Here is a 14,977-nt window from a genome sequence, read left to right on the forward strand (position 1 = left end):
TCATTTATCATCTTTTATCATCTTTTATCATCGTTTATCATCTTTTATCATCTTTTATCATCTTTTATCATCTTTTATCATCTTTTATCATCTTTTATCATCTTTTATCATCTTTTATCATCTTTTATCATCATTTATCATTTTTTATCATCGTTTATCATAATTTATGATCGTTTATCATCTTTTATCATCTTTTATCATTTTTTATCATCTTTTATCATATTTTATCATATTTTATCATATTTTATCATATTTTATCATATTTTATCATATTTTATCATATTTTATCATATTTTATCATATTTTATCATATTTTATCATATTTTATCATATTTTATCATATTTTATCATATTTTATAATCATTTATCATCTTGTATCATCTTGTATCATCTTGTATCATTTTTATCATCTTTCTTTTATGATCGTTTATCATCTTTTATCATATTTTATCATCATTCATCATCTTTTATCATCTTGTATCATCTTGTATCATATTTTATCATCATTTATCATCTTTTATTATCTTTTATCATCTTTTATCATCTTTTATCATCTTTTATCATCTTTTATCATATTTTATCATCTTTTATCATCGTTTATCATCTTTTATCATCTTTTATCATCTTTTATCATCTTTTATCATCTTTTATCATCTTTTATCATCTTTTATCATCTTTTATCATCTTTTATCATCTCTTATCATCTTTTATCATCTTTTATTATCTTTTATTATCATTTATCATCTTTTATCATCTTGCATCTTGTTCTTAACTCTTTGCATCTTTCATCTTCTATCTAATATTTTGATGTTCAATGTGTAGTTGAAGGAGATCGATTGATTTTATTGGATCATTAAAAATTTGTAATATATTTCGACCAATGACTTTCCATTCATCTCCTGTATCATGAAGATGTTAGAATCTCAACTGTACAAATCATAATAATAATAACAAATATAAAAAACTTTTAAAAACATCCAATTGACATACTATAACAAATATTGAATATGAGTGAAAAACGAAAAGAAGTTTTAATTTTTGTTAATTTTTTTTTTATGTAAAAGGCTGGTCAACCGCATTCTTTTTGACCGATTGTAGCATATCATCGGAAGTAAATGATTTAGATTGATTGAATCTAATGAATATTAAATAATAAGACAGTGGCGGGGCACAAAAAGTTAAAAGCTTCAATTTTTAAATATTTGAGGTTATGTATGGAAGACACAGAATTAGTTGTATTTAAAACAATTTCGTTTTTGAGTATTATTTGTTGGTGATCATCATAGATTATGTTGAATCGCATCATGCTACAATCTTTTTGAATATATTTGAAATTTTGTAGTCGAAATCGTATCATTTTCGATTCGAACCCATGTTTCTAAGAAAAAATTTAGTGACTACGCCTATGGAAAAGTGATACTAAAATATTTGAAAATTAGTATAAAATTGTTTATTCCGACTTAAAATGAATAAATGAGACTTTTATCGATTTAAAAAACGAAATATAGAATATCAAAATTATAATTTTAAATATTTTACGTGTTTTCATTGAAATTTTCATAATTTGAAAACTATTTAAGATATAGATCTCCATTTCATAACAATTTCTCAAGAAAAGGATATTCCTAAACGCTTAAGTATATTTGGTTGCCAAAATTCCATTTTTGTTAGAATTATACAGGGTAAAAATCGGGAAAAAAATTTTTAATATTATGCCTTTTAAAAAAAATTCAGCCACGTCAATGGTACAGTTATACTATTTAACTTGTAAAAAATAAATAATATTTTGAAAATATAACAATCAGTCACAGTTTCGTCTAGAATTAAATTGTAATTCTCATTTTAGAGGTTAGGTTAGGTTAAGTTAGGTTAGGTATGAATGTACATTCCTTTCTTGAGCATTATTTCTTGAAAATTATAATTTTTAAAATGTTTTTCATCTAATTATATATAATATACGGATAATTCCATGAATAATATAAATAAAAGTGTTTCTAGATCTTGCCATACATCAATATGTTAATAGTAAAAATGAAAAATGCATTGAAATGTGTTTTATATTAAATTCCACTTTCCAAATAGCAACATTTCAAATGACATTTATTAAAGAAAAATAATTTGTTATTTGTATAAGATTAAATAACAACATATAGATCATTTTAATTATATATAAAATTATTAAATTAAGAATAAACTATTTCTTCTTTGCGTTTTATATCATTTCACAAACGCACCTGCATGTGATTAAACTATGATAAATACCTTGGGATTACGAAGTACTAAGAAATCTGAGGTATAAAATTATCTTATTACACAAATTATTAAAGTGTCGATGTGTCTACTTGCTGAATACTTATCTAAATGGAAATATACAGGGAGATTGATTATTGATTCGGAATCACCTTCCTGTATTTATTAGAAGACGTTTCACTTGATATTTGACGACAAAGTTATCCAAAAACGAAGATAGAGGCATAATTGATTGACCAACTCGGTCTTTTGAGTATAGAGAGGATAAGAAAGAATAAATCAGAGAGGTGGGGCGAATTTTTGGTACTGCAGGTTTTTCTGTAACCTGGTAAACAAATTCACCAGCTAAATGACTTACAGCCTCCTATTTAATTCCCTTAACAATGTTTTACAGTGTACCAGAGCTTTGTTCTGTGTGTGCTTATGCGGATCACCCTGTATAGGAGTGTCCTACGAAGAGTTAAAATTATCTGTATATGACAAAATACTCATAGTAGAATCATGAAAATTTCTACATTTGGGTTTTCGAGTACGATCTTTTTAACTAAAATAATTTTAAAGACGACCGACTTCCGGTTCTACCGGAAGTCGAATGTAACTTTGTTATTTCAAATAGAACACCCTGTATATTAATACATTTTTCAAATCTACGTAAAATTTTAGTATACTTTTGTCTAAAAATTTTTTTCGAAAAATGCATACTTTTTGAGTTATTAATTTTTTTGAAAAAAATTTCACAGTTTGAGAATTATTTTTTTACGATGATACCCTTAAAGATATGAAAATTGTTTTTATTCGGTTGTCTTTTAACATAGTTAGACGTATTGGAATCTATGTTGAAAAATTCTTTATTTTATACGGGGTGTGTATAAAAAGTGTTCAAAATTTATCTTCATAAATATCAAATTTCTTTATTTTTTTAAATAGAACCACCCGGTTTTTTCTATTTCAATGCATTCAGGGGTGAAAAATAAGGCAAATTGATGAATACTAACCTACACCTAAACCTCACCGTTATTCAGATATTAAATGTTTTATGTAAATTTTTACAGATGCAGGTCAATAATAATTTAGACCACACCTGCTCCATTTCTAAAAATTTACAGAAAACATTTAATATCTGGATAACGGTATTTTTTAAGCCTGAATGCATTAAAATAGAAAAAACCGAGTAGTTCTATTTTAAAAATTAAAGAAATTTGATATTTATGAAGTTAAACTTTGAACACTTTTTATACACACCCTGTATAAAATAAAGAATTTTTCAACATAGATTCCAATACGTCTAACTATGTTAAAAGCAACCAAATAAAAACAATTTTCATATTTTTAAGGGTATCCTCGTAAGAAAATAATTTATAAGGGTCTGGAGCTGTAAAAATTTTGACAAATAAATTAATAACTCAAAAAGTATGCATTTTTCGAAAAAAGTTTCTGGATAAAATCATACTAAAATCTGACGTAGATTTCAAAAATGTATTAATATACAGGGTGTTCTAGTCAAAATAACAAAGTTTTAGTCGACTTCCGGTAGAACCGGAAGTCGACCATCTTTGAAAATATTCTAGTTAAAAAGATCGTACCCGAAAACCCAAACGTAGAAATTTTGATAATTTTACTATAAGTATTTTACCATATACAGATAATTTTAACTCTGGGACATCCTGTATACAGAACGATGTTTTCTAATTATGTTAACACTAAATAAATCGACATAGTGCCCTTGTGGGGGTCCAAGTTTAACGATACTCGCGAATGAGTCTCAACTCTTCTCGGTCAAATAAGTACCAATGTCGCTTTATCGATCGCTTCCTGGTTAAAATTCTTGTTGAGCTTATGGTAAACACGTGCAAGCACTAGGAGGTGACCCGCCCCACGATGCATCTATAAAATATAATTCTGTCGATCGTAGTCGAAACATACGTGAAGTTCTCAAAACCGCTCAATGTACAATAGTGATCTAAACTACAGGGTGTTCTTGTAAAATCTATTATATTAAGTTATTAAAAATTTTGTAAAAATAAATTTACGTACTGTGCTGTTTACACTTTTCTATTTATGACTTTCGTACCCTATAAAGTATTTTATTTCCCTACAAACTTTCGTTTATATGATTTTAGAAGTGCGAGAGAGGTTGAAAATATAGTTTATCCAAACGTTGTAGATGGCGCATCTGTATGTTTTGATAGCAGCTTGATTGGATCGTTTATTAATAGTTTGTGTCCCTTTCAAGAATACTTTTCCGAAATATGAATTTAAAATCTCTTTTATTTGATCCTGTGATATTTTTTAAAGAACGAGGTTTTTTTAGAAAAACTTTCACCTAGATTTATTTCACTTAATCTCCATCTTAGATTCTTGTGAATATTTTCCATGTTTAATAAAGAATTGCTCCACAAATCGACGAACTTTCAGATTTCGGCCCATATTATTTCTCAATATACAGGGCGTTGAAGTAAACATACACGTTTTCTTATTATTTTCATACTTAACGTTATTAAACGTCCTGTATCTCATAAATGACACAATTTAGAACTATCTAAATTTTTTTATCAAGAAGACGCCCTTTTGGAATGCTTCTCCAGCATATGAGTTCGAAAATTACTTTATTGTATCCTGTAGGATTTTTTTAATAATGACAAGACTTTTTTTTAAAAAAATTTTTTACCTGTATTTTTTTTCACTTAATATTCGTATTAGATTCTTGTAAATATTTTCCATGTTTAATTAAGAATTGCTCCACAAATTGACGAGCTTTCAGATTTCGGCCCATATTATTTCTCAATATACAGGGCGTTGAAGTAAACATACACGTTTTCTTATTATTTTCATACTTAACGTTATTAAACGTCCTGTATCTCATAAATGACACAATTTAGAACTATATAATTTTTTTTTAATAAAAAGTAACACTTTTGGAATGCTTCTCCAGCATATGAGTTCGAAAATTCCTTTATTGTATCCTGTAGGATTTTTTTAGTAACAAGATTTTTTTTAAAAAACATTTTTAACTAGATTTTTTTTACTTAATATTCGTATTAGATTCTTGTAAATATTTTCCATGTTTAATTAAGAATTGCTCCACAAATCGACGAACTTTCAGATTTCGGCCCATATTATTTCTCAATATACAGGGCGTTGAAGTAAACATACACGTTTTCTTATTATTTTCATACTTAACGTTATTAAACGTCCTGTATCTCATAAATGACACAATTTAGAACTATATAATTTTTTTTAATAAAAAGTAACACTTTTGGAATGCTTCTCCAGCATATGAGTTCGAAAATTCCTTTATTGTATCCTGTAGGATTTTTTTAGTAACGACAAGATTTTTTTTAAAAAACATTTTTAACTAGATTTTTTTTACTTAATATTCGTATTAGATTCTTGTAAATATTTTCCATGTTTAATTAAGAATTGCTCCACAAATCGACGAACTTTCAGATTTCGGCCCATATTATTTCTCAATATACAGGGCGTTGAAGTAAACATACACGTTTTCTTATAATTTTCATACTGTATCTCATAAATGACACAATTTAGAACTAATTTTTCTCATTGAAAAGGCACCTTTTCAGAATTTTCTAGTATTATCATTCATTTTTTAATTTGGGAAAGCATTAAAAACACTGAAATTCGTCAAGGAGGAGCTTCATGATTGTTTAACGCGAATCAGCTTCACACCAGGCAACATTCGCCATTTTGGAATTTCGTAGAATAAATTTCGGCTAAACTCGGCATTAATATTGGTAATCTAGAGTCTACCATCCACGAACACCTTCAATATCTTCAACTAAAAGCGCGATGGGTTCCTTTTTTGAACTTCAAACAATTGGAAGGTTATCGTCGCTTGTTAACGCAATACCAGACGTATGGGGGGCGGTTTTTCAACGCGAATCTTCATAAAAAACAAAACATGAGTCCACTACTACACTCTCGAAAGCAATATGTCGTTTAAAGAGCCTCGGAAGGGGTACCAGACACAGCGAAGACAACCAGGTCCGATGATAAGATTATTTCTACTATTTTCTAATAATTCTGTAAATTTACTGTGCGAACAATGTTCCGAATACGCTTCTAACCTTCTAAAACACGTGACACCTATTTTTCAATCGAAACGAAGGGCAGATGTCGCTGACGACGAGCTAAAGAATTCCCTCAGAGTTGCCCAAGGATATCAGCAACAAAAAGCTTCCGGAAATGTTTGGAAAATGAATGCCTCGATAATATTTGAACCTCCTCGTATAAACTTTGAACTTTCAACGAACTAGGTGCTAAAAATCTGACTAAAAGATCTTCATTTGTCTGCAGTGAGTCTCGTCGATTATTATTATAGTTTGAATCAATTTGATGTAAACAATTTTGGAAAAAGAATTAGTTACCACGAAAACTTATAACCGAACTAAAAATCATCTCTTCTGATAGACCAAACTGAGAAGATAGACCTTTGAATGAGACGAGAAAGGTCTAAAGCACAAATGGTGGCGGAATCAACTTTTGGTATTAAACAACGAAACTAAATCCAAAATCTGTCAAGCAAAATTAAATATTTGAGCTGTACTCAACCAGAAAATAAAACCAAAAGCGGATAATTAAGTTTTTGAGAATCCCTGCGGAGCTGCTAGTTTCCTAAAGGACTCCTCTCCAGGTGGAAGATAGAGAAACGCCTCCAAGATATGGGTGGTACCGGAAAAATTAAATATACGGGGCCGCACCAAAATACTATCATATTGCAGAGCAAAATTACTGATATGATCTCATTGATGAATAGTTTCTCTAAGGATTTATACTCAGAAAGTTGCAGGCAACCATCAGATACTGAAAAATAGCCGGTTGTGAAACTACGATTGATAAAGCAACGGGAAACCTTTCCATGATATAGCTAGAAGGATCCCTGAACATTCTGGTGGATGGGAAACTGAAAAATCAGACGAATAAGCAAAAACTATCCCATGGTTTCATGGACAGGAGAGCTGGAGATGGTATTCTGAACAGGTAGTTGGAAATGGCTTGCGGTACATTAAAAACATCTTCAGAAAGTACTGTATTAATTGTTTTATCCGATTCGAAATAAATAAAGTTATTATCGATTCGATTACTGGTCATTGGTATGTCCGAATGAACTTTAATGTGAATTTCGTGAATAAATTCTTACTTGATATTTCCTATAGAAAACATAAGACACTCCTATTAACCGACATGCTGATAAAACCATAAATCAAACGCCGTTTTCTAAAAAAGAAAAAATAAAATATTGTTTTCTCATTCCGCTACTTCATATTATTATTCCCTGGTTATTTTAGCAATGTTGCCAAATTATCAAAGCGAAAGTTTTCGATAGTCTTCGTTTATCCACACACATATATATTTAAATATATGAGGGAGGTTTTATTATTCGTAGAATTAGGATTTAAATAGTTGGTACTCTGAAATAACGGACCGGTTAATCAATTCTAATCTCGTTGGGAGCCACCTGTTTATCCTGATTTAATATCACTTCGATATAACTGTTTTATGAGCTTTTCTCATCCAAAAATCTTGATTATAAGTTTTTTATTGTGTTTTGTTTCGTCACCAGCTCTTAGAATTCACTTTTGACTTTCTTTTTTAATTAAGAACGAGTTTTAAGTTGTTTATCAACTGTCATTTTGTATATTTTTTTTTTCAAAAATTAGTGCAGTTCCAATGTCCGTATTTGTATAATTCATTCCGTATGATTATGGTTGACGTTTCGCAGTCAATCTTATTAATATCATTTGTTTTTTTCTTCTTCTGTACTAAATATAAATTTTAAATATATATTAAACAACAGGGGGTATGTCGTACACGCCTTTTCGCTATAACTTTTGATTTAATACTCTTTTTAGTATAGAATGATGTTTAAGCTCAATTGAAATTTTCAGTAAGAAATCTAACCTCAAAAATTTTATGTTCAATCCTATTTGCTACGAACCGTAACTAACGCCCTCTATAATCACTTCCAGAACATATTTGTATAAAATTTTAGTACGATGCTGCTAGTAGTTTCGTAAAAATCGTAAAAATTTTGTCTTTTTTTTTAATGCACACCTTTTTTAAATCACTCTGTATATAACCACTTGATAAAGGCCTTTTTATTTATTACTGGTTATTTTATTATCTCTAAATATACAGGGTATTAAAGCAAAACTAATTTATCTGAATGCTTGGGTACCTAACGTAATTGAACGCCCCGAATCTCAGAAAGGAATTAGCTTAGAACTTTTTCAATTTTTTTTTATTAAAAAAACCCCTTTCAAGAATACTTTTCCGAAATATGAATTTAAAATCTCTTTTATTTGATCCTGTGAGATTTTTTTAGAACATTTTTTACCTATATTTTTTTTACTTAATCTTCGACTTAGATTCTTGTAAATATTTTCCATGTTTACTAAAGCATTGCTCCACAAATCGACGAACTTTCACGTTTCAGCCCATATTATTTCTCAATATACAGGGCGTTGAAGTAAAAATACACGTTTTCTTATTATTTTGATACTTAACGTTACTAAACGCCCTGTATCTCATAAATGACACAATTTACAGCTAACTAAATTTTTTTATTAAGAAGACGCCCTTTTGGAATGCTGCTCCATTATATGAGTTCGAAAATTCCTTTATTGTATCCTGTAGGATTTTTTTAATAATGACAAGACTTTTTTTTAAAAACATTTTTTACCTGTATTTTTTTTCACTTAATATTCGTCTTAGATTCTTGTAAATATTTTACAAGTTTAATAAAGTATTGCTCCACAAATCGACGAACTTTCACGTTTCAGCCCATATTATTTCTCAATATACAGGGCGTTGAAGTAAAAATACACGTTTTCTTATTATTTTGATACTTAACGTTACTAAACGCCCTGTATCTCATAAATGACACAATTTACAGCTAACTAAATTTTTTTATTAAGAAGACGCCCTTTTGGAATGCTGCTCCATTATATGAGTTCGAAAATTCCTTTATTGTATCCTGTAGGATTTTTTTAATAATGACAAGACTTTTTTTTAAAAACATTTTTTACCTGTATTTTTTTTCACTTAATATTCGTCTTAGATTCTTGTAAATATTTTACAAGTTTAATAAAGTATTGCTCCACAAATCGACAAACTTTCACGTTTCAGCCCATATTATTTCTCAATATACAGGGCGTTGAAGTGAAAATACACGTTATCTCAAATGACACAATTTAGAACTCTTTAATTTTTTTAATGAAAAAACACACTTTGAGAATACTCTTTCCAAACATAAATTTGAAATCTCTTTTAATATAATCTGTCAGATTTGTTTCGTTATTGAGCCAAACAACAATAACCGTATCCAAATTTTAACTTGGCCACACCTCAATTATAAGTGCAAAAACATAATTAACTAATTAAATCGAGTAAATTGATATCTTCTAGATAAACAATTATAATTTTAATTGGGTGGAAAAGTCGTTTTTTTGCCGATATCATTAAAAACGTTGGACGAGCGCGCGCGGGGTCAAATTCGTGGCGCCCGTGGCGGGTTCCATGGGTAGGCGATAGTTACGGCGGCATCTATTCTACGAGATGAAGAAGAATGGTAATAAGAATAAGAGTAAAAAAAAGGTATACGCGAGAGGTGCTCCCGCACCCGTGTTCGTGGCATGCGGTAGTACTTCAATACGGAACATTATATGTATATAGGTACATTGTTGCCTAACTTAACAATCACTTTTATTGTTTTAGATCGTTCACTGATACGTATTTGTTATTTTAGAAACGTTGTTTTTACAATTTCAATCGATATTCGATTGATAAATATCAGTAACTTAATCGAAATGATGATTCTCACTAATGGAATTCCGTACAGTCAAATAAATTAGATCAATATAGTGTTTTTCGTTGATTAAGAAAGCTGTTATTGTTTGTATGTTTCCAAATACGTTCTAGAAGTTTCAGACGACGTATTACATCTTCAGTTATCCACAGAAAAACTATTTTTTTAACGTTAACTTGCGAGACTTATTTTAAAATTGTGCTAGAGACTTGTTTATTAAAACACAACATTATTCAACGCCCTGTATCTCAGAAGTGATTGAATTTGGAGCACTATCAATTTTTTCTTTTAGAAATACGTCTTTTTAGAATACTCTTTCAAGATATGAGCTTGAAGGTTTATTTATTTTATCCTGTATGACTTTTTAAGTAGAGACGAGATTTTTTGAAAATATTTTTTTAACTGATTTTTTTCTGCGAATTAGTCTTGGTCCTAGGTCCTTACAAATGCTTTACATGTATAATGAAGGGTTGTTCTACAAATAGACAATTTTTCACATTTCAATTCCTATTAGTTCTCCATATACAGGGCGTTGAATTGAAACAAACCTTATCTCAATGTTTGGTACCCAACGTTATTTAACGCACTGTATCTCAGAAATGACTTTATTTAGAGCACTCCCAATTTTTTAAATTATGAATACATCTTTTTAGAATACTCCCTAAAAATATGAGCTTGGAGACTTATTTATTTTATTTTATATGATTTTTTAAGTAAAGTGTGATTTTTTGGAAATATTTACTTATGTATTCTATTTTTTTTTTTCGAATTTGTGTTAGTCCTAGATCCTTATAAATATTTTTCATGTTTAATGAAGTATTTTTCCACAAATAGACAAAGTTTTACATTTCAACTCCTATTAGTTCTCCATATACAGGGCGTTGAATTGAAACAAACCTTATCTCAATGTTTGGTACCCAACGTTATTTAACGCACTATATCTCAAAAATTACTCCATTTAGGGAACTCTCATTTTTTTACATTATAAATACATCTTTTTAGAATACTCCCTAAAAATATGAGCTTGAAGACTTATTTATTTTATCTTATAGGATTTTTTAAGTAAAGTGTGATTTTTTGGAAATATTTCCTTATATAATTCTTTTTTTTTCGAATTTGTGTTAGTCCTAGATCCTTACAAATATTTTCCATATTTTATGAAGTATTTTTCCACAAATAGACAAATTTGTACATTTCAACTCCTATTAGTTCCCTATATACAGGGCGTTGAGTTAAAATTATAATTCGTCTCAATGTTTTTGCGTACAACGTTATTAAACACCCTGTATCTCTAAAATAACTCAATTTAGAGCAATATTTCTTATTATAAAGACATCTTGATATAATACCCCTCAAAAATACGATTTTAAATACCGCTTTAATTGATTCTGTAAAATTTTATAAGTATAAGAACAAAATTAATTTTTTCTACTACCTTGCATAAAGTACGTACTTTAAACACACTTTCGAGTTCGTAAAACTTCACTTCACGCACTAGTGCGTAAAAAAAATACCCTTTAAGCAGTAAATCGTGAAGAAAAACATTATTAAGGTCTTCGTAACGTAATGGCGAGTGTACAAAACTCACTAGAGGTCCCAGGTTCAATTCGCACACTTTCCAATTTTTTTCTACTAGTGTTGTTTTGTTAATTTGTTCTAATCGTGACTAAAATGTTCAAAATATTTATAAATATATCAATAACATTGAGAAGAAATGAAAAATATTGGTTTGTAGAAAAAGTATTGTATGCAATTCGTGCGTAAAGGCCTTTTTTCGACGAATGTTCTTGTCATATTCGATTGTTACGTAAATAACTATTTCTTTGAGTTATCCTTGTTAGAAAAAACTTTAAACACGATTTAAAGAAATAAAAACCGAGAAAAAGTCGTACCTAATTAAAAACCTTACCTAACCAAACCTAACCTGACGAAACCTAACCAAATAAATGCAGAATTCAATCTAGTTTTGCTTTTAAACATTTTTTAACGAACATAAACTGTGGTATTTCGCAACATTAGTCGAATAATATCAATTTAATCTAATCCACCATACAAATAGAGTAAATACCCGTTGGAAACTCAATGTTTATCAAATGAAATAGGCGGTGTGATTTCATTTGACTAACATACAAACGTATTATGGTAATTGTAGTTAATACATAACAAGACATAAACCTGTATAGTTTATAACCATAAATAAAATTTACTGGACTGAAAATCATAATTCAATGTCGTCAAAAACACTTTTGCAGATATTAAATCCCCGATTAATGCCTCACGGTGTTTACGTCCGCTTATACAGGGTAATTCATCGGTAATGAGAGAAAAATTTTGTATTTACATATATTTCAACTTTATTATGTTCAAACTTACTCGAAATGAATGTAATTTTTGTTATTAATATTCCATTTTGTTTATAAAATCTCGTTTTAGACGTAGAAACGTTTTATACAAATATTAACCATTTAACGAACATCGAACTCCATCGAATAAATGAAAGGGATTCGTCATGCGCGAAGACAAGCAAATGTCAAAAATTGTAAGAAAGAGAACACATGATTGTTTGATTTTAAAAACTTTGTGGTTACAAAAATTAGTGAATTAATACATTTTCATCATACTTTTAATACATATGATGCTGTTATAAACTTGTGCGTGGTGTTATTTGAAGCCATAAACTAATCTAACCTAACCATAAATAGTTATATGACAAACCGAGGGATTTTTACGAAATAAAATGAAAATATTCGTAGTTTTTGCCATTTGTGCAATGAGAAAGAGTGCGACAGGGATACTACAATATAACTATGTCAGTCGGCCTCGTTTTCGCAGCGGTACATTCCATTTATTTATCGAGTTCGATGGTATAAAGTATACGATGCATGTTTGTGGACTACACTAATGATCACAACGGTTATTGTTTGTGGAACTTTGATAAGGATTCGATCATAATATTTCGTGATGAAATAAAATGATCCTGACGTGCTCATGTTCAACTATCACACAGTCACAGTTCAAAAAACAAACAGTTGACTTAAATCTCGGTCCATAACCTCTTGGATTGAATTCAATTACAGAAACGTTTTCGTGAAATCAATATTAAAACGTTTGACCAAGTACGAGATCCAGCACTGGTGTCAAATGTAATGAAAAATCCACACAAATTTATCGAAAAGACACAAAATTGGTAGCTAACTGGGCGCAAAGACTCCTGAATTCTTAGCAGAAGGTGGCGCGCGTCTCCTGCAGCGGTTAGGTTAGGTTAGGTTAGGTTAGGTTAGGTTAGGTTAGGTTAGTTAAGGTTAGGGTTGGATTAGGTTAGGTTAGGCGCTAGTTAAAGAAGATTACACTGTTAGCGTGGAAGGTGCTGTATACCGATTTGAGTAAAACGTGTTTTGAGACATGAGAAAAGTAATTGCGGTGGATTTTCTCATTGAACAACAATTGAACGAATTGAGCTAGAAAACACCGGAACAGTCTCCTTATAGTCCCGGTTTGACGCCATGTGACTATTATTTTTGGTTCTATAGAAGAAAGTATTTGGTAGACTGCGATTTGAAAACAATATGGAGGTAAGAGATTTCGTGCGCGAATGGTTATGTAAAAAAAGCGAGATTTTTACGAAAGTTCCCGAACTCAGATCTATAATTCAATCAAATTATTTTATATCAAAATTCCGGTTTATATACTATGAAATTTAATTTATTTATATTTAACTGACATATTGAAAGAAAATAATGTTTGAAATTGCATTATTGTCTAACATAATCAACGTATAAGCAACGTTCTTCTTTTTTTTTAATTATTCGACCGTAGTAATATGTACCATCGACAGTTACATGTGAAAAAACAGCTGACGGTTTATAATAAACATAATGACTTCGTAAAAACACGGAAAATAATAAAAATTATAATTATAATCGTAATTTTATTTCTTAGGAATCCAAACTCGAAGTTTTAATTCGATTTAGAGACCTTTCTGATAAAAAAGAAGAATTCTATGGAACTATGAAGGGTAGAGGTAAGGAGGAATATTTATGGGTGAAAATTTGAAAAAATATCATTCTATAAACGGCAAATTATAGTTCGAAGACTCATCAAAACAGCGCTAATGTAGTAATTGGAATATTTGTTTCTAAACTATTTCCACTAGCTTCTAAAGCACCATCTTTTGGATACATTTACCTCTACATTCCATACATGAAACTATATAAATAACAGGTGCTGTCAAATTATTCTATTAATGCGTAAATTAGTTCCTTGCTACGTATATATTTGAAAATATATTATCGAACGAGATGACCCTGTATAAAGAAAATTTGTGTAGTACAAAGAGTAATCATGTAAAACGGCGTATATAACATCTAATAAAGCACGTTGCGTAATAAATAGTGATTTTTCTTAAAAAGAAAACAATTTGTGTAGGAAATGTAGGTGTTAACACGGGAAAAGACCGCCATTTTGCCGTTTATACTAATTTATTGGGTGATTTGCGAAATAGTCGACGATATCTTAAGTATACATCTAAAATTAACACGAGAAATAGATAAAATAACGTTTATAGATTTTATTACTAATAAAATTCGTTTGGTTACAAGTGAATTTGATTCAAATAATTCATAACACTTTCGGCCATTACATAATCGAATTTTACGAGCCAGCCGGATATTACCGCTTAATTCCACTTTTGTACAAACACGCGTTTACCTGTACCAGTTATTTTATCAGCGATGACACAACTAAAATAAAGATTTAGAGAAAAAGGATGGTGGTACAAGAAAAATCTCGAAAGTTACCATATTTTTCCAGGACCATTTAATATAACGGCATCGTAAATATCGGCTGTTATCTGTTGACGTTTCCTATAGAAAATAGTATAAAATTACTTCTGTAACCAAGCGA

The sequence above is a fragment of the Diorhabda carinulata genome, chromosome 7, assembly GCF_026250575.1.
Source record: "Diorhabda carinulata isolate Delta chromosome 7, icDioCari1.1, whole genome shotgun sequence".
Classification (NCBI taxonomy): Eukaryota; Metazoa; Arthropoda; class Insecta; order Coleoptera; family Chrysomelidae; genus Diorhabda; species Diorhabda carinulata.